At 49.4% G+C, this 21,495-nt stretch overlaps 1 protein-coding gene and 1 long non-coding RNA gene across 4 annotated transcripts in view; one reads left to right on the forward strand and one right to left on the reverse strand.

Moving 5' to 3' along the window:
* PLEKHM3 (pleckstrin homology domain containing M3) overlaps window positions 1–6,632 on the reverse strand; it is a 180,873-nt gene extending 174,241 nt beyond the window's left edge. For 2 of the 3 annotated variants that reach the window (XR_013227978.1, XM_077319268.1), the window contains exon 1: window positions 6,477–6,629. The gene's annotated coding sequence lies outside the window, so the exon portion shown is untranslated. Of the gene's footprint in view, window positions 1–6,476 lie in introns of all 3 variants that reach the window. The other variant, XM_077319267.1, reaches the window with a different exon arrangement.
* A 10,768-nt stretch (window positions 6,633–17,400) lies between these two features.
* On the forward strand, window positions 17,401–21,290 carry LOC143828540 (uncharacterized). The gene is made up of 2 exons (XR_013227708.1): window positions 17,401–17,499; window positions 20,615–21,290. It is a non-coding gene; the product is annotated as an uncharacterized LOC143828540 (long non-coding RNA).
* The last annotated feature ends 205 nt before the right edge of the window (window positions 21,291–21,495 follow it).

Here is a 21,495-nt window from a genome sequence, read left to right on the forward strand (position 1 = left end):
TTCTTGGCCGAGCAATTAGAATCAGTAGATTATATTTCCCTAGTACTTGCACTGCCTAGAAATTACAATGGACCTCCAGGACACTCATTCCATCATCTGCAGTGAGTGTGACATGATTGCCTTCCTCCCAGAAGACGATGGACTACATCTGCCCCAAGTGTAAACTGGTAAGACTTTTGGAGGAAAGGATTAGGGGATTAGGAGACAGCATTATTACTCTGACCCAAAGTAAGAAAGGGGAGGAGTTCACAGACCAGAGGCATGCAACTCAGAATAAAGAGGATACAACCAGTCCTGAAGAGGATAAGGAGATTGACCTCACTACAGAGCCTCTGCAGACAGTTCGGAAAAAGACTCAACGGCGTAGAGCGAGACGGTTCTCGGAGCCTTTGGAGCTCCAGAATAGATTTCAGGCCCTTGCAGAGGAGTTACAAGGGTCAACAAGGGAAGAGGTCCCAAAACAAAGTCTAAGACAAAGGGAAGAGGCCACGGGGATAGAAGGAAATTGTGTTGAGAAGAGGAAAAAAAGGAGAGTACTGGTAATTGGAGACTCCCTGCTAAGAGGAATGGATCGCCATGTGGCTGGGCCCGACCCCCTAACCCGAAAGGTGTGTTGCTTGCCAGGGTGGAAATTAAAGATGTTTCACAACGGCTGCCCAAACTCCTCAAATCTACGGATCGCTACCCATTTGTGATGGTCCATGTGGGAACGAATGACATGTCCCTGAAAACCATCGCTCCTATTAAAAAAGACTGTCAAGATCTGGGGAGGAAACTCAAGCAAATGGGGGCACAAGTGGTATTCTCTTCAATCTTGCCTATCAAGGGAAGAGGAATGCATCGGGAGAGGAAGATAATGGAGGTGAATCAGTGGCTGCGTAGTTGGTGCCAGCAGAAGAGATTTGGTTTCTGGGACCATGGGATAGGCTTTCTTGAGGAAGGCCGACTAGCACCTGATGGACTGCACTTATCGAAGCTGGGGAAGAATGTGTTTGGCAGGAACCTGGGGAGATTCATCAGGAGAGCTTTAAACTGAAGCCACAAGGGGAAGGAGACGATCAACATGGGGAGTGTAAGGAAGGAGAACGATCGGGGGCAGCCCAACCGGCAAGGCCAGCTCATAGGGAACCAAAAGTTAAAGGATTCAGATGTCTTTATACTAACGCCCGAAAGCATGGGCAAGAAGATGGAAGAGCTGGAACTTCTCATGCTGATGGAAAGGTATGATCTAGTGGGCATCACAGAAACTTGGTGGAATGATTCTCATGACTGGAATGTAATGGTGGATGGATATGAACTGTTCAGAAAAAACAGAATAGATCGAAGAGGTGGAGGAGTGGCACTGTATGTGAGGAAAGGACTTACCTGTCAGGAAATTCTAGTGAAGGAGAGCATATCTACAATGGGAAGTATCTGGGTGAAAATAAGCGAGGGGAAAACAAACAGTGTGGTGGTTGGTGTCTGCTACCAACCGCCTGACCAACGAGAGGATGTGGATGCTGCACTTTTTGAGCAGCTTGAGAAAATATCCAAGTGGCAGGACCTTGTCATCATGGGTGACTTCAATTTCCCAGATGTATGCTGGGAAACAAACTCTGCGAAGCATCCTCAGTCATGCAACTTTCTGACCTGCCTGGCTGACAATTTCATTTATCAAATGGTAGATGAACCCACAAGAAGTTCAGCCATACTGGACTTAATACTGACTAACAGGCAAGAGTTGGTGGATGAGGTGAAGGAGGTGGGGACCCTAGGGGGAAGTGACCATGTCCTCATAGAATTCCTTTTGAGATGGGGAGCCAAAGAAGCTTGTAGCCAGACGCGGATGTTGGATTTTTGTAGGGCAAAGTTTAATAAACTCAGAGACATGATGAGTGTCATACCATGGACGAGAATGCTGGAAGGGAAGGGAGCATGTGAAGGGTGGGCGCTACTCAAACAAGAGCTATTGCATGCTCAATCAATGACTATCCCAGAAAGACGAAAACACTGCAGGAGCTCTAAGAAGCCTATTTGGATGAACAGAGAACTTCAAGAGGAACTAAGAAAGAAAAGGAAAATGTTCAGGAAATGGAGGGAAGGACAGAGCTCTAAAGAAGAGTACCTACAGGTTACTAGGCACTGTAGATCAAACATCAGAAAGGCCAAAGCTGAGAGTGAGCTAAGATTGGCCAGGGAAGTCCATTGTAACAAGAAAAGATTTTTCAGTTATGTGAGGAGCAAACGTAAAGTAAAGGAGGCAATAGGCCCACTGTTGGGTGCGGATGGACAAACTCTAACGAAGGATGCAAAGAAAGCAGAAAGGCTTAGTGCCTATTTTACATCTGTTTTTTCCCACAGGTCAAAGTGTTTAGGCACATCTAGAGATGGCCGTAGCCAAAGGATAGTGTCTGGGTGGCAGGTTAACATGGATAGAGAAGTTGTCGAGAGGCATTTAGCTGCACTGGATGAGTTCAAATCCCCTGGTCCGGATGAAATGCACCCGAGAGTGCTCAAAGAACTTTCCAGAGAACTTGCACAGCCCTTGTCCATCATCTTCGGGACCTCTTTAAGGACTGGAGATGTCCCAGAGGACTGGAAGAGAGCAAACATTATTCCGATCTTCAAAAAAGTGAGGAAGGATTACCCAGGAAACTACAGACCAGTGAGTCTGACCTCTGTTGTGGAGAAGATAATGGAGCAGATATTAAAGGGAGCGATCTGCAAACATCTGGAGGACAATTTGGTGATCCAAGGAAGTCAGCATGGATTTGTCTCCAACAGGTCCTGCCAGACCAACCTGGTTTCCTTTTTTGACCAAGTAACAGGTTTGCTGGATCGGGGAAATTCGGTTGATGTCGTTTACTTGGATTTTAGCAAAGCTTTTGACAAGGTTCCCCATGATGTTCTGATGGATAAGTTGCAGGACTGCAGTCTGGATTTTCAGATAGTTAAGTGGATAGGGAATTGGTTAGAGAACCGCACTCAAAGAGTTGTTGTCAATGGTGTTTCATCAGACTGGAGAGAGGTGAGTAGCGGGGTACCTCAGGACTCGGTGCTCGGCCTGGTACTTTTTAACATATTTATTAATGATCTAGATAAGGGGGTGGAGGGACTCATCAAGTTTGCAGATGACACCAAATTGGGAGGACTGGCAAATACTCCGGAAGATAGAGACAGAGTTCAACGAGATCTGAACACAATGGAAAAATGGGCAAATGAGAACAAGATGCAATTTAATAAAGATAAATGTAAAGTTCTGCATCTGGGTCAGAAAAATGAAAAGCATGCCTACTGGATGGGGGATACGCTTCTAGGTAACACTGTGTGTGAACGAGACCTTGGAGTACTTGTGGATTGTAAACTAAACATGAGCAGGCAGTGTGATGCAGCGGTAAAGAAGGCAAATGCCATTTTGGGCTGTATCAACAGGGGCATCACATCAAAATCACAAGATGTCATAGTCCCATTGTATACGGCACTGGTCAGACCACACTTGGAGTACTGTGTGCAGTTCTGGAGGCCTCACTTCAAGAAGGACGTAGATAAAATTGAAAGGGTACAGAGGAGAGCGACGAAGATGATCTGGGGCCAAGGGACCAAGCCCTATGAAGATAGGTTGAGGGACTTGGGAATGTTCAGCCTGGAGAAAAGGAGGTTGAGAGGGGACATGATAGCCCTCTTTAAGTATTTGAAAGGTTGTCACTTGGAGGAGGGCAGGATGCTGTTTCTGTTGGCTGCAGAGGAGAGGACACGCAGTAATGGGTTGTACAACGATATAGGCTAGATATCAGGAAAAAAATTTTCACAGTCAGAGTAGTTCAGCAATGGAATAGGCTTCCTAGGGAGGTGGTGAGCTCCCCCTCACTGGCAGTCTTCAAGCAAAGGTTGAATACACACTTTTCTTGGATGCTTAGAGCTGATCCTGCGTTGAGCAGGGGGTTGGACTAGATGGCCTGTACGGCCCCTTCCAACTGTATGATTCTATGATTCTATGATTCTACTTAAATAAATTGCATTTCCCATGTTAGACTTTCGGTTATGATCCCATGCATTAATTTTTAATATATTTTTAATTGGGTGATATGATCATATATGGTCATTTTGATTCACACTCCCCTCCTAAAATGGCCAGTGATGGGCCTGGAGGGGGTAAGAAGGAGAGGAGCCCTGGGTCAGCATGTACATAGTTTACTTCCCAATCATATTCTGCATGATTAGGCAATTCTGGGGTTTTGTGAAGCCTGAATAATGTTTCAGGGGTTTCTCAATGGTAACAAAGTTGAGAAAAGCTGGCCTAAAGCATCCAGGTAAGTATCAGGCTTAAGGTTTTGTTATCACCTTTAAGGCCATACACAGTTTGGGCCCAGTATACCTGAGGGATCACCTCTCCGCCTAAACACCTCAAAGAGCCTTGCTTTCTATCACCTTCAACCTCCTGGTGGTCTTTGGCCCCAAGGAAGCCTGCTTGACCTCAACCAGGGCCAGAGCTTTCTTCATTCTGGCCCCCACCTGGTGGAACAAGCTCCCAGAGGAGATCAGGGCCCTGATAGAACCTGAACAGTTCTGCAGGCCCTGCAAAAGGGAGCTTTTCCGCCAGGCATTTGGTGGAGGTCAATCTGAACCACCGCTTCCCACTGGCTCCCAAGCCTCCCTCCATCGACAAACATTACAAATCTGCCCAACTCACTGGGTCACAGTAAGAGTTGAGCGGAGGCTCTTTGCAGTTTCCACTGATCTTTAATGTTATTGTTATTATTATGTTAATGGTATTGTTGTTATCACCTTGTTACTATAAACCTGTATCATTTTCTTGTTTCATTTAACCACCCTGAGCCTCGGGGAGGGCAGTATATAAATACAATAAATAAAGAAATAAATATCTGTCCAGGGGGAGTTCACCACTTTACGTAGCCAAGTCTACTGCTGAACTACTGTGAATCCCTCCCCCCAATATGTAGCCGATATTGTTTTCCTCATAGTTTAAACCCATTACTCCTACCCTCTGCAGTCCAACAGGAACTGCTCCCTGCCCTCTCCAAGTGACAACTTTTCAGATGCTTCAAGAGAGCCATCATGCCCCCTCTCAACCTCCTTTTCTCTAGGCTGAACATTCCCAAGTCCCTCAACCTTTCTTCATAGGGCTTGGTCCCCAGACCCCGGATCATTCTCACTGCTCTCCTCTGAACATTCTCAATTTTGTCTATGTCCTTTTTGAAATTAAATATAGAAAATGTACCATTTTTTTAAACCTTCATACTCTTCTTTACAACGCTAAGGTTGATTTCTGGTTCCCTGTCTGGAGTTCCCAGGCACTCTGCTTAACTGCAGACAAAAATCATTCCAAAGGCTAGGTGCCACCACAGAAAATGTCTTGTCTCTACTGCTTCACTGCTTATGGTAGGGGGCAGACAGAACAGTATGGGACTGTCTAATGCTATTTGATTGTAGGTAATATTATATCTTGTATTCCACTTTAAACCTCAGTGAGAAAGACAGACTACACATAACATTAAATTGTATTGTTCCATTCTTGCAATATTATGTTTTATATTTAATTGGTTATGACAATAGAATTTGTGGCAGTGAAAAATACAAGGAATCAAGTCACAAAAGCAGTTTAAAAGGAGCTCCACACCAAGCTCCAAACATGCACAAATCAATTAGGTGATCTTACAAGCAAATTACCTAGCTGTAGTCCCAAACATCCCTTTTCCTGACACCACAAATAACCACCGAAATTATAGATTCAAATGGGTAGCCATGTTGGTCTGAAGTAGCACAATAAAATCAGAGTCCAGTAGCACCTTAAGACCAACAAAGATTTATTCAGGGCGTGAGCTTTCGAGTGCAAGCACCCAAATTATAATAGCTATATATTTACTCTTAAAGAGTAAAAATACAAGAGTATTTCCAGATATCTCTTTGACAGGGTATAAAAACGACATTTTCTCTTAACTCTTTGTATTCTTTTGTAACATCTAAAGGCCAGAATTACATGCTAAGCAAGAAAATGCATTTTTAAAGTACTGCTGAAGACATATTTTGGAGTTAATCTGGTTCCAAATATTGAATGCTTTTGAAATATCAGGCACATATCTAGAATAAATATATCAAGCTTAAAGTCAGCCCCTACAAAATACACATTAGAAAAGAACAAAGTATTTATAAAACAACAACTTCGCACATGCAAGTTGACTACTGGGTTATTTTTTTTCCTTTCTCTGTGACTATCATGGCTCTTTGTTACGAGAAGAGAACTAGAACTGCGTCCGCAATATTGAGTTATTCAGGGAGACAAAAAAGCAAGAGTAACCCCAAAAGCAACATTTCTAACAGAAGAGTGCAAAGGATGAATTGCTTTTACAACATTGCTTTTAGAGCAACTATGAGTACCCCAGGGGAAGACGGGAGAGGGGAAGGCAGGGGCGTATTTTCTCAACAGGACCACCAAAAAGACACACACAAGGTGCGCTTCCCTTGGTCCATACTCTTACCTGCCGCTTTCCCTCCGCGGACTCGCAAGAGACACGGGCAGCCCCTCGGGACGCTTCTCGCCTCTCTGTTTACAATCAGTCTGTGCGCCTGTCAAATGCCTCCGTGCGGCTGCCGGGGAACCGAAGCCGGCAAGAAGGTTCCGCTTTGCAGTCTATCCCCTTCCTCCCTTCCTTCGTTCTCTCTTTCTTTCCCTCTCTCCTCCCCCCCCCCATTCTTTGCCGCCTTCTCTATGCTTCTCTCCCCCCTCCCTCTCTCCTTTCTTCCTTTCCCTCTCTCTCCCTCTCTTTACTTTATTTCCCTCCCAAACCCTCTATCTCTCCCCTTTCTTTCCCGCCTTCTCGCTCGTTTTTCTCGCTCCCGTTCCCTCCCTTTCTTTCCTTCTTTCCTTCCTTCCTTCCCTTCCTTCCTTCCTTCCTGTCCTCCCCCCCTCTCTCTTTATTGCGTTCTTTCTTTCCATCATTCTCAAAGGGCTCAGAGCAGCTTACAGCATCAATGTAAAAAACAAGCCATTAAAAACACATTAAAACATTCCATTATTAATTATTTAAATCCATTTATCTTAAAAACGCAGGGGCTCACTACCTTTGCTCAGCTGGGAGGGGATCAAGTGCTGAGGTGCAATTAGCTATATGACATCCAGATATTATTGTTGATGCAGGGGTGTCAGTTGTTGGTGTTTCTATGATAAGAGAAGATAACCAGTAGATCTCCTGTAATGACAAGAAGAGAGCCAGTTTGGCATAGTGGTTAGGATGTGACCAGATTATCCCAATTTTGGAGGGACATCTGGGGGTATCTGGCAAATTGTATTTATGTTGAAATTTTAAAAATATATATTACAATACTATTTTTGCATTCTGTGCATTCTATGAAACTTTTTGTTGCTCCGTATAGACCAAATTTTTAATGAAGAACCTTCCCCCCCCCCCAGTTAATGGTGTCCCGCTTTACCAATGTTAAAATCTGGTCACCTTACTTCTATCTGACATGCCGGGTTCGCTTCTGCGCTCCCCCACATGCAGCCAGCTGGGTGACCTTGGGCTTGCCACGGCACTGATAAAGCTGTCCTGACCGAGCAGTGATATCAGGGCTCTCTCAGCCTCACCACCCCACAGGGTGTCTGTTGTGGGGAGAGGAAAGGGAAGGCGACTGTGTTATGGACCATGCAGTGTAAAATTTACAAGACCACAACAAAGACAGCTAAGCAGCAAGAGGATTTATTTAGAATACATGTTTGCAAGCATGGAGAGAAAGCTAATTGGAGCATTCTCTGAAGGCTGCATCAGTGCAGCTCATTTTTAAGTCCTTGAGACGTCATCATGAGGTATCCTGAAGCTCACTCCCTCTCTGTCCCTCTGACCAGTCAGGTTCCGCGGAGGGCTCCCAGTCTAACCTATCACCGACGAATATATCTTATTTCATATACTTTTTTATAGAGAGAGAGATACTACATTCAGTTGCTATAAATCTCCTGTTTTGTAGCAATTATAGCTGCTACATTCCACTTTTGACAAATTCAAGGTTACCTTCAGAGATAAAAAAGCAGCAATTAATGAACTTAAAATGCACTCTGTCTGACCTAAGAATGAACCATGGACAGACTATAGTAAAGTGTGTGTATGATTCAATTGTGTTCCACAAATCTATATAATCCATATCAACTATAAGCCGCTTTGGGTAGAGAAAAGCGGTATATAAGAACTAACTTCTAATTTAAACATTTTTATTTTTATTTTTATCCCATCTCCCCCTGGAGGCTCGAGGCGGGTCACACAAAAACCAATCCCCTAAAACAATAAAAACACAATAAAACATAATACAATTAATACAAAAGGTTCAACAAGAATGGCGGCAAAATTCAATATAGCTAACCCAATTCCACACCCCCTAAGAAGGGAAAGGGGGTTTAACAAACAAACAAAACAAACAAAAAAGATGGAAATAACTGATCCTATCATCATATAAAATAAAATTAATGTCTGTTTTATTTCATGGAATTCTTTTCTTTTTTTAAAGATATGCTGTGTTCATATTTTTCTTCTTCCCCTCTCCCTTCAACAACAAAATATGATTTAAAATGCAACCTGAAAAAGGAAACCAGAACTTTCTAACTTTTGTTAAAAGTGCTGTGCTCGGCTGAGACCTGTTAATACGATGAAAGAACAAAGGGTGCTTTTTCTGGTCCCTGTCAGCCCAGTTTTACACAAGCAAGCAAACACGGGTATAGCAAATTGTCTTGAAGAAGAGTCAGTGGAGTCCTTGGACACATGGCGTCCTCAAATAATCTATCCACTCACTACAGTTTATTCTTTCCCCTTTGCTCCAAGGCATTCAGCAACAGTGCGCTAACACTTCCAGCTCCGGGTTTAGAAACAACCTGGAGATTTTGGGGGGTTGTATCTGAGGAAGGTAAGGGGGGGGGAAGCTTCAGTGGGGAACAGTGCCATAGAATCACCTTTCCAAAACAGCCCAGTGAATTTATCTGTTCTAATCTAATTGATCTTTGTGCTGATCCTGCATTGAGCAGGGAGTTGGACTAGATGGGCTGTATGGCCCCTTCCAACTCTATCATTCTATGATTCTATAATCCTTGGAAATCTCCAGCCACCTCCTGGAGGCTGGCAACCCTTCTCCCAATTTATAGGCACTGGAAACCTCCTTCAGCTTTCTGTGAGGTATTGTGAAGGCAACTCAACAAATTGCATGGCAACTGGGGATTTGAACCCAGATCCTAGTCCCACACTTTAGCCCAGTCTTTTTCAACCTTTTGACATAGATAAAATTGAAATACCACCTTGGCTGTTGAAGAACTGCCATTCCTTAGATTTTGGGGCGGGGGGGGGGGGTTAGCAGGGTTATAGAACAGTGACAGCAGAATCACAGAATCATCCTCGTCGCTCTCCTCTGTACCCTTTCAATTTTATCTATGTCCTTCTTGAAGTGAGGCCTCCAAAACTGCACACAGTACTCCAGATGTGTTCTGACGAGTGCCATATACAATGGGACTATGACATCTTGTGATTTTGATGTGAACCAAGCTTTAGTATTAACTTTCTTACCAACTTGCCCGGAAGTACAGTAGGGTGTAGTAGAAGTTTCTACGCCTCTCTCCTCTTTCCCTTTCCCCCCTCTCTTGGGCTCATTCCGCACAGCGGTGGCCGCACCGGGTCACAAACAGTGCGGTCGGTTTCCCGCCTGGGCGAGGCTGGCTGCTCCACTGCCACTGCCGCGGACCTTGCCTCACGGTGGGGCGGCACTTGTGATGGTGAAGGCGGGGCAGCTGGGGCCAGGCAGAGCCATGCCCAAGCCGCAGTGAGAATAGCCGCTGGCCACTAGCCACAGCTAGCGGAACTTTTGTAGACCCCGGTGGGACGTGGGACAATGTTCACAAAGGCGGGAGTGTCCCGCAGAAGTCAGAACAGATGATCAGCATGTTTCTGAGGCGGAGGTGCTCCCATTCACAGGGCCTCTTGGCCAGTGGGCCATGTCTTTCCCAAGCCACTTAGTGCTAGTCCTTTTTAAACAGAGAGCTTGTTTTTGAACAAGATTTTCCTGGCACAGCTTCTGTGTTGTGTCAGAGAAGCGAGCGGGCATCAGGCACCAAGTCCATTCCCACTGGAAGGCTGCTGTTGCCACCACAAATAAACATCCCTGCCGGTCCATAGGAAAAATGTCTGCTATTCTTCTGCTTAATGGGATTGGCACTATTTAGAGCTGGCTGCTAGGACATTGTCTGGGACCACAGCAAGAGAAACATTATTGAAGGAGCATTCAGGCCACGCAAGAAGCGGGGGCCCGGCCAAGTAATTATCAGAAGCTCTCCATTAAAGAGGGCATCTCTCTCCTTTTGTGTGGGTCACTTGAATAATGCTTGCTAATGGAGTTACAGAGGGAGCAACCCACTAATGGCTCCAAATGAAATTGGATTCAGGAGGTTAGCCGCCTTGGCCTGAAGCTGCAGGAAAAAAGTTTGAATCCAGTGGCACCTTGAAGACCAACAAAGTTTTATTCAGGATAAAAGCTTTCTTGTGCATGCACACTTCTCAAGATCCTTTTGAAGAAATGTGCACATGTATGAAAGCTTATACCTCACATAAAACTTTGCCCGTCTTCAAGGTGCCATTGGACTCCTTGCTCCAAACAAAATTGTTTTTTTCTTGCTCAACCCCTCCTCCCCGTGATCCACCCCCTTCAGCCTCTCCCCTTTCTCCTCCTTGTTAGGAGAGGTGGCTTGAGGTGATAAAATCTGATGGGCAATTTCCCAAATACACTGTGTAATCAGACAGTTGCAGTAATACTCCAATAACTGGCCAGGGGAAGGTGCAGAACTAGCTAGCTCTGTCTTAAGAAACTCTGTTTAACTAAAGGGTCACTGGGTTAATCTGACCAAGCCTCAGTTCCCCACATCTTTAAAATAAGAATAATAGCGCCATCTCCCTAGAGCAGTGGTCCCCAACCTTTTTATCACCGGGGACCACTCAACGCCTTTTACTGAGGCCCGGTGGAGGGGGGGTAGTTTACTCCTCTACTCTCAACCACTGCCCTAACGCTCTCTGATCGCTATGGTAATGTTTAAACATCCCTTCAAAATAAGATACAGACACGCCACAACAATGAACATAAGGAACATTTTATTTTCATGGAAATTTTAACTCAGGACAATGACAAATCAATGGGAACCCTGAGCTTGTTTCTCTGCAACGAGATAGTCCCATCTGGGAGTGATGGGAGACAATGACACCCGAAGTGTGTTGTAAAGGGCCGGGGGGGGGGGAACGAAGTAAAGGGCCGGGAGGGGGGAGGGAGAAGGCGTCCTTCGTGGCCCACCTTCAATTAGTCGAAGGACCACATGTGGTCCATGGCCCACAGGTTGGGGATCGCTACCCTAGAGGACTGTGAAGGCTGATAAATAAGTATTAGAAGTGAATAATGCTGCTAAATCAGTCTGATTATGGCAGTCCCTCAAAAGATGACCAGGCCTGAGATGATCAGAGATGGTTTGTCATTGTCTGTCTCATTGTCTTCCTTGGTGGTCTCCCATCCAAGAGCTAACCAAAGCCAACCCAGTTTAGTTTCCAAGAGGTTGAGCTAATCTGGAGCATCCAGGTCAGGGCTGATAAATATTGTAATTAATAAAATATAGTTAAGCATTATTCTTTTTCATTTGAAATATAGGGCTACTTTCATAATGAGCAGAAGTCCATGGGAGAAACGGCCAGCATTTCTGGAAGAGATGAAGCTTACAAGCATGGAGGGATATTTGAATTGGTTCCAGGACACAGATACAGAGAGACTGGTGTTCAGTTTTTATAGGAAACTAGGAGGAAAGTCCTATTTTAAAAAGGGGCCACTGGAGGGCACGGGGAGGGTGGAAGAGTCCCAACAGACCAGGGTGGGCCTCGCAATGAGGTTGGCCATCTGGGTCAGCACAGTGGTGTGCAGCCAAATGCCCTCCCCCCCCCCAAGCTCTCCTGGCAGCGAGAAGAGTGGAGAATGCGGGTAGCTGCAGTGGTGCGTGCATGGATGGCCCTTCCCAGCCTCCTGGCAGCAAGGAGGGCAGGGAGCCTGTGGTGAGTGTGGCAGAGCACAATGGAGCACAACTGGACAACCATCCCCAGCTCCCTAGCTTACCTTCTGCCAGCTCTTCCTCTCACTCCAAACGCCAGGAAGTAGCACGGAAGAAGAGGAAGATGGGGGCAGAGAAGAGCCTCTGATTGGTCCTCAGTGGGGGAGTGTAATCACCCTATTTGAGGCATGTCCCCCAGTGAGGGCCAATCGGTGGCATGGCCCTTCGTTGGAAGGATCCAATGCTTTTTATGAAGGATGATGACGACAATGATGATGAAGACGATTTGTATGCTCTGAATAGTGTTGGTGACCTGGTCACTAAAACAATGGTTGATGAGATTGCGTGTGTATAATAAAGAAACCTAGAAGGCAGGTGATATTCCTGTCCAGAGTGGACAAAATATTGGGTGTGAACTTGACGTTTACCCAATACCTGTGATGGTCTTGGTGCACCCTTGATGAATCTCCCAGGAAAGACAAGACAAAAGTGCAAATAGTGTCTTGATGACACCAGAATTAGAGGATGGGAAAGGTGGGGTGGGGGTAGGCTGTTAATCATGACTAATGGTCAATCATGACTGCTGGTTGCTGCCTGGATCCGGTTCAAGGTTCTGGTACTTACCTTTAAGGCCCTATGTGGTCTGGGTCCACATACCTGATGGAACGCCTTTCACCCTATGCCCCTCGCAGAGCTTCACACTCTGTGGGTGCAAATTTATTGGTCACACCCAGCCCCAGGGAAGTGTGCTTGGCCTCGACCAGGGCCTTCTAGGTCCTAGCCCCTACCTGGTGGAATGAGCTCCTGGAAGAGCTGCGGGCCCTGCGGGAATTGTCATCATTCAGCGTGGCGCTGTCGGCGGAGCAGCTCCGCGGCGGTCTCTTGGTGTATGCGGACATTTTGGGGCTGGCTTGCGAGGGCTTGGCATGCCCCTTGTGGTGGAGTGGCTCAGCGGCGGGTTCGTTGTGTCCGCGGCCATCTTGGAGCGTGGGGACGGGGTGCGGCGGCACCGAAGGTCGGGGACAGGCCGGCAAGCGGGGAAGCAGGCTCAGGAGCTCGGGGCGTGGGCGTGGCGACGGTGATGCCCGGGGACAGGCGGGCAAGTGTCGAGGTGTAAGTGGGGGGGTGGGGGTGGGAAGGGCATGGGCATGGGCAGCTGCGGCCGTGGCTGGACGTTGGAGATCGGGGTTGGAAGGGCGCAGGCTGGGACGGCCGGGGACGGACGTCCGGGTGGGGGTGGGAAGGACACGGGCGGTGGTGACCGGGCAGGCGGAGTAGGAGCGAGGTCCGTTGTCGGGAAAGGGCAGTCGCTGGGTGGAGGGAAAGTAATTTTCCCCGAGTCCAGCGGCGTGGGGTGAGCTTCTTCCCTGGCGGCCATCCGGCTAGGATGGCAGCTCGGGAGGACTGGAGAGTTGGCGGTGCAGCGTTCGGGAGACGGGCCAAGTAGCCAGTAGGGAGGCCCCATGGAGTGCCACTCCTGATTCGTGGCTTCGCGGCTCCTGATTCGCTCCTCTGAGTTTTTATCCCCGACAGGGCCCGTTCTAACTCCTCCCCAACAGCCCTTACCCTTTTATTTCATCTGCTCCACAGGAGCAGTTTAAAGATATAGATATGCCCATAAATGGTCTTGATCCACTCACCTCAAATATCCAACGTTGGACCTTGAGTGGTTGGGAAGGGGAGGGGCTCCAGGTGGGCACGTACACAGTTACGCTTCCAAAACATATTCTGCTCAATTGCACCACTTTTGGGGATTCTCAAAGACTAAAGAATGTTTCATGGGTTTCTCCATGACAGAGAGGTGATTCGAACCCAGGTCTCCTAGGATTATCAGGTCCTTCCAGTGAGGGGGAGGAGGGATGGCTTTACCAGGAATGGGAGAAAGGCTCAGTTGATGTTACCCAGAATCATGAATCATAGAATCATAGAGTTGGAAGGGGCCATACAGGACATCTAGTCCAACCCCCTGCTCAACGCAGGATCAGCCCAAAGCATCCTAAAGCATCCAAGAAAAGTGTGTATCCAACCTTTGCTTGAAGACTGCCAGTGAGGGGGAGCTCACCACCTCCCTAGGAAGCCTATTCCACTGCTGAACTACTCTGACTTTGAAATTTTTTTCCTGATATCTAGCCTATATCGTTGTACTTGTAGTTTAAACCCATTACTGCACGTCCTTTCCTCTGCAGCCAACGGGAACAGCATCCTGCCCTCCTCCAAATGACAACCTTTCAAATACTTAAAGAGGGCTATCATGTCCCCTCTCAGCCTCCTTTTCTCCAGGCTGAACATTCCCAAGTCCCTCAACCTATCTTCATAGGGCTTGGTCCCTTGGCCCCAGATCATCCTCATTGCTCTCCTCTGTACCCTTTCAATTTTATCTACGTCCTTCTTGAAGTGAGGCCTCCAGAACTGCACACAGTACTCCAGGTGTGGTCTGACCAGTGCCGTATACAATGGGCCTATGACATCTTGTGATTTTGATGTGATGCCCCTGTTGATACAGCCCAACATGGCATTTGCCTTTTTTACCACTGCATCACACTGCCTGCTCATGTTTAACTTACAATCCACAAGTACCCCATTGTCTCGTTCACACACAGTGCTACCTAGAAGCGTATCCTCCATCCAGTAGGCATGCTTTTCATTTTTCTGACCCAGATGCAGAACTTTACACTTATCCTTATTAAATTGCATCTTGTTCTCATTTGCCCATTTTTCCATTGTGTTCAGAAGTGTGACAGCTGTGCAAGTTTCTGGTATTTGGGGAAAAACTTTATGATAAATGCGGCTTCTATCATAGAGTTTTTGCCCAAATACCAGAGCTTTGCCAACCTCTGGGTCACATCAGAAGTTATGCAGGCACATCACTGCAACATTGACTGAGCCTTAGTCTTTATCAGGTACCCTCCTACACTGACCAGCTGATAAACTGCAGGGCTTGATTGTATGGGCTCCTCACCTCCACAGAGGCATCTAGCCACTCTCTCCATCTCTCTAGGACAGCGGTTCTTAACCTTCTTCTGGCAGCGACCCCAATTGTGGGGTTGGCGGCAGCGTGCACGTAGGCAGGTGTATGTGCATGCGTGCACTCGCACAGCGAGCACACAGACAAAAAACTATCAAGGCAGCATGGAGGCAGCCATTGCCGTGGAGGCAGCCATTGCCGTGGCCCTGATGCTGCCAGCCATCGGCCGCCACCACCACTCCCCGCTGCCTCCCGCCGCCTGCTACTGCTGCTGCTGACCATCACCGCCCCACGCCACCATTCGGCTGCTTCAGATCAACATGGCGCCCATTGGAGCAGCTGCGGGGGTGGCTGTCAGGATTGTAGAATCTCTGTCATAAATTAGCCTGAGATCCTCCATGTCAGTTATATTACTTTATTGGACCTGGCGCCTGCTTGCTCCAGGCCTTGTAGTTTTCCTAGCTATAAAAATGAGTAGTGATGTTATGTTAACCTTATCTTGTTGTGGGCTCACGGGATTGTTGTCACCTCTTCAAGGTTGTGAGAATGAAATCCTGTTTATGTTACACATATGTCTTTTCTCTCCTGCCCCCTCCCTTGGGAACTGTCAAGTTTTGGGCGGGAGAAATGTATTGATAAGCTGGGGCAAATCTGGCCTCTGGTCAGAATTGACTTCTCAGTCTCTTGCGTATAGTACTAATCAATAAAACTCTTTATTAAGAAGTTTGTTGTGAGTTTCCTGTACGTTTGACATTAAGTCAATTCTCACAACTCCTTTCACCTGCCATCATGCAGGGCGAAGGAAATACTTTCACTGAGCAAGGAGAGGGCCTGGATTGGGACCTCTCCCAGGGCGACGGTGCTGGTGTAGGACCGTACAGCTCGGGCATGCTCAGGGCCGTGACAGGAGCAACTCCTGGGCCCGAGGATTTTTTGGAAAGGCACGTCACCGAACGCAGGCGTTTATCGAAGTATGACCGACCAACTGGGGACGAGCAGTGGCCGGATAATCTTGGAATGCCCAGCTATGGGCTGGAGCCCGCCGGTGAGACACAGGACCTGCAGTACAAGCTGGACAGGGTGACCAACTGGCTGCAGGACCTCTCGGGTCGGTTGGATCCGGAGGAGCAACGCCGCACACAACGCCTGCTGCGAGAGGTGCACGGCGGAGGTGCCCGCGAACCCAGTGGTCGGAGATCGGGAGGTCTGCTCACCCTGCGGGAACGCGAGACGTCCGCGATGCAAGCAGCTGCGGAGGCCGAGGCGGTGGCCCTGGCAAGGGCGCAGAGGGAGGACGAAGACGAGGATCGCGAAGGCGCCGGGGGCGGCGGAGCGGCAGAAGGAGCCGGAGCGGCGGACGGCGCGGGGGCAGCGGACGGAGCAGCGGCGGCGGCAGCGAATGTTGCGGGAGCCGAAGCGGCGGCGGCAGCGGCAGCACGAGAGGCGGCGGCGGTGGCCGCGCGAGCTGCGGAGGCGAGAGCGGCGGCAGGATTGGGACGAGGCATCGGCCGTGGGGGGAGAATCCCGGCCCAGGCGGATTGGGGTCCGGGACGCCTACCTCCTCACCTCCGGGGAGTGGAAATGCGGAACACCTACAAATTCAAGGCTAAATTTTCGGGGGACCCCTCAGCCTTTCCCACGTTCCTGGTGCATCTCCAAGCCTACATGATGGACATGGGGTTTACTTTTCACGACGACGCCGAGCGCGTCCGGTTTGTGGGGGAAGCCCTGGAGGGCAAGGCAGCAAAGTGGTTCCTGGACTTGTACCGTTACAACCCACGAGCCATCCGCAATTATAACCATTTCCTGCGTTCCATGCGCCAGATGTATGTGGAGCCATTTGAGAGGGAGACCGCGGAGAAAAAGCTCAAAGCCCTGAAGCAAGGGAAATTGTCGGTGGTCGAGTACGCCAGAGAATTTAAAGAGCTTGCCTCCTCGGTGCCGGACTGGACCGAGCCCCAACGCGTGCTAGCATTCGTGGGGGGTCTCTCGCCCGACTTGTCCAGCAAATGCCTGCTGTTGGACGACCCGCTCACGGTCGACAGATGGATCCAACTGGCCGGAGAGATGGAGAATCGTCTGGAGAGGGCTGCAGTGTTCCAGGGACTGGCGGGGAAGGCCGGAGCGAAAACCTCTACCCCCGCGAAAGTCAAGCCGAAAGCAAAGTTGGAGCCGACTGAGCGCACTCGGCGCATGGAGAAAGGGCTGTGCCTGGGATGTGGCCAAGCCGGTCACTTCCTCGCTCAATGCCCCTCAAAGACGGTGACCGGGTCAAAAGCTACTGGCAGTCCCCCTGCGAAAGCCCAACCCGCCAAGAAAACCGCCCCGAAGAAAAGTGCCAAGTCTCTACTGGTGCAGCATCAACAGTGGAAGACTCGGAGGAGGGCAGCGGTCCGGATGGCGAGGATCAAGTTGAGGAGCAGTCGGGAAACGAAGACGGTCTGCTGTAAAGGCGCCCCGCCAGCAGGCCGCCAATAGGGGCAAACGCGTGGTGAGTGATTCCCCCTTGATACTACTACCTGCCACTCTCTCCAATCCCAAATCCGGGAAGAAGGTGGGGGTCTGGTGCATTGTGGATTCAGGGTGCACCCAATCCTTAGTAAGCCCAGCACTGGCCGAGACTCTGGGGGTGGGCAAGGTACCTTTGGGGGAACCCCTGCCAATCACCCAACTAGATGGGAAGTGCGCTCCCGGGGGGGAAGCCACGGTGAAGACGCGTCCCATGGACTTGGACGTTAAGAAACACTGGGAGCAGATCCAACCACTGGTAGCGCCCCACTCTGCATTCCCATGTGTGTTGGGGCTGGATTGGTTGAGGGAACATGATCCCACGGTAAAGTGGAAAGAAGGGACCGTGGAATTCACCTCCCCGGGTTGCAAGCAACACGCGCGGCCTCAACCCCCCCTGGACAAGGGGGTAGTGGCAGCGTTGGGATCCGTGGGGGAAGGGACTCTCCCTCCGGAGTACCGGGACTTTGCTGATGTGTTCGCGGAGTCTGAGTGCAACCAGCTTCCCCCTCACCGAAAGACTGACTGTGCCATTGAACTAAAGAAAGGAGAGTCGCTCCCGAAAGCCAAACTCTATTCAATGAGCCCGAGGGAGATGGCTGAACTCAGGGAGTTCTTGGACAAAAATCTTGCCCGGGGGTTCATCAGACCCGCTACGTCAACCCTGGCGGCCCCGGTTCTTTTCGTGAAAAAGAAAGACGGGTCCTTGCGCCTTTGCACGGACTACCGGGGTCTGAATGCTGTTTCTACTTGTAATGCCTACCCGCTGCCTTTGATAAAAGACTTGCTTGGTCACTTGGGGAGGGCGCGGATTTTCACGAAACTGGACTTGAGGGAGGCTTACTACCGGGTCCGGATAAAAAAGGGTCACGAATATTTGACTGCTTTTAACACCCCCCTGGGGCAATTTGAGTACACTGTAATGCCGTTCGGCCTCGCCGGCGCTCCGGGCGTGTTCATGAATATGATCAATGAAATTATGCATGATTTATTGTATCAGGGAGTGTTGGTGTACATTGATGATATTTTGGTGTATTCTGAAAATGTTGAGAGTCATGCAGATTTGGTCCGCGAAGTACTCCGCCGTCTGCGGAAGCATCAATTGTTTGCCAAACTTTCAAAATGTGAGTTCCACCGAGATGCGGTGGAATTTTTGGGCTTCCAGGTGTCCCAAGCAGGGGTTGAAATGGACCCGGGCAAGGTGCGGGATTTGTTGGCTTGGGAACCCCCTCGCACAAGGAGGCAGTTGCAAAGTTTCCTAGGATTTGCAAATTTTTACAGAACGTTCATTCCCAGTTTCGCCAAGGTGGCTTTGCCTCTTACTGACTTGTTAAAGACGAAACAGGGGGGGAAGGCAGCGAGCCGCCCCGGTGCGCCGCTCCAGTGGACCCCCCAGTGTCAGGACGCTTTTGAGAGATTGAAACTACTGTTTACCTCTGAGCCGGTGCTGGCCCATGCCGACCCCACCAAGCAATTCACCGTGCAAGTAGATTCTTCGGATGTAGCAATGGGGGCCGTAATCCTTCAGGAGGGGGGGATGGGAAGTTACACCCACTGGCCTATTTGTCAAAAAAGTTCTCTGGGGCTGAAAGAAACTGGGCGATTTGGGAGAAAGAGGCGGCTGCAGTGAAATTAGCCTTATCCACCTGGAGGCATTGGTTGGAAGGGTCCGCAGTCCCCTTTGTCGTATGGACGGACCACAAAAACCTCCAGGCGCTCAAGCAGCCCCGCTCGCTCTCAGCGAAACAGATGCGGTGGGCGGAGTTTTTCTCTCGGTTCAACTTCTCCCTCAAGCATCTGCCGGGCAAAATGAACTTTTTGGCGGACGCCCTGTCGCGCCTGCCCCAGTACAACAGCAAGCGCGACCCATTGGTGGATACAGTTTTTACCCCCGCCCAGCTGGGCATGGCAGCGGTGACGCGCAGCCAGGCAAAGCCTGGAACGTCTATTCCTGGGGGCTGGGTCCAAAAGGAGGTGTTACAGGACTCTGAATTCCACTCCCTCCGGCCAGACCTGACTGAGAAAGGGGGGTTGTTTTTCAAAGGCGAGCGGCTTTTTGTCCCCGCAGCGGCGCGCGGGGACGTTTTAAAACTTTGTCACGATGCAAAAACCGCTGGACATTTTGGGTTTGTGAAAACCTTGCACCTGATCCGGAGACATTACTGGTGGCCAACTCTGCGCAAGGATGTGGAAAAATATGTGCAAGGGTGCCCCACTTGCATCGTCTCTAAACCAGCAGGTGGGAAGAAAAAGGGATTGTTGCAGCCCCAGCCCACCCCCTCCCATCCGTGGACTGATGTCACAATGGACTTTATCACAGACCTGCCTCCCAGCCAGGGGAAGACTGTCATTTGGGTGGTGGTGGACGCTTTTTCCAAACAAGCCCATTTCATCCCTTGCGTTGGCTTGCCTTCTGCGGCCAAATTGGCTTCATTGTTCGTGACCCACATACTACGGCTGCACGGGATCCCGGGGCGCCTGCTAACGGATCGGGGCCCCCAGTTCGTTGCCAAGTTCTGGCGGGAGCTCTTGAGACTGTTGGGGGTGGAGCAAGCCCTCACATCGGGCTATCACCCGGAGTCTAATGGCCAGACTGAAAGGGTGAATCAGATCCTTGAACAATACTTGCGCTGTTTTATCAACCACCAGCAGGATGACTGGGTTGCCCTGTTGCCACTAGCGGAATTTGCCTACAATAATGGGGCCCATTCTTCCACGGGTGTGTCCCCCTTTAAGGTGGTGTACGGGACTGATTTAGTGGCTGCTCCCACCTGGGAGCTGAATTCTCCCGAAGCTCCCGATGTCAATAAGTGGGCCGAGACAATTAGTGCAGGGTGGCCAACGATAGTTGCTTGCCTCAAGGACGCGAAACAAGCTTATAAAACCCAGGCAGACAAAAAAAGGGCACCTGCGCCCGTATGGAATGTGGGAGACTTGGCCTATTTGTCCACCAAGAACTTACGTTGCCAACAAAAATCAAAGAAACTTGGTCCCAAATATGTGGGGCCCTTCAAGGTTGTGAAACTGATTAATGCTGTAACTGTGGAACTATCTTTGCCGAAAACTTACAGGAATGTGCATCTGGTTTTTCATTCCAGCCTGCTGCGGAGAGCCCCTGCCCCGGATGAATGGCACCCCCCTCCAGCTACACCAGTGCCGATTTACATCGATAAAGACACCCACTATGAGGTCAACCAGATTCTGGACTCTCGTGTGCACAAGGGTCGTCTCCAATATTTGGTTGACTGGAAGGATTTCCCTTCAGGAGACAAAGAATGGGTTGAGGCTGTAAACGTGAAAGCGCCCCGCCTTCTCCGGTCTTTCCATCGTGCTTTCCCGGACTGCCCCCGTCCTGTAGATGCCGGCTAGGTGGGGGAGGGAAGTTAATTTTAGTGCGGAGGGATGTCAGGATTGTAGAATCTCTGTCATAAATTAGCCTGAGATCCTCCATGTCAGTTATATTACTTTATTGGACCTGGCGCCTGCTTGCTCCAGGCCTTGTAGTTTTCCTAGCTATAAAAATGAGTAGTGATGTTATGTTAACCTTATCTTGTTGTGGGCTCACGGGATTGTTGTCACCTCTTCAAGGTTGTGAGAATGAAATCCTGTTTATGTTACACATATGTCTTTTCTCTCCTGCCCCCTCCCTTGGGAACTGTCAAGTTTTGGGCGGGAGAAATGTATTGATAAGCTGGGGCAAATCTGGCCTCTGGTCAGAATTGACTTCTCAGTCTCTTGCGTATAGTACTAATCAATAAAACTCTTTATTAAGAAGTTTGTTGTGAGTTTCCTGTACGTTTGACAGTGGCCAGCAGGTGGGCAGCGAGGGTGGGGTGGGCGAGGAAGGGGCCGCAGCGCCTTCAGGAGCTTCCGGAGAAGCCGGCCTGAGGGAAAGGTTTGGCAACGGCGCAGCATAGGTGGACGGGATGCACCAGCAGCAGGCTGCCGCAGCACCACTCCCTGCCACTGGCCGCCTGCT

Source organism: Paroedura picta, chromosome 2, assembly GCF_049243985.1.
Source record: "Paroedura picta isolate Pp20150507F chromosome 2, Ppicta_v3.0, whole genome shotgun sequence".
Taxonomy (NCBI): domain Eukaryota; kingdom Metazoa; phylum Chordata; class Lepidosauria; order Squamata; family Gekkonidae; genus Paroedura; species Paroedura picta.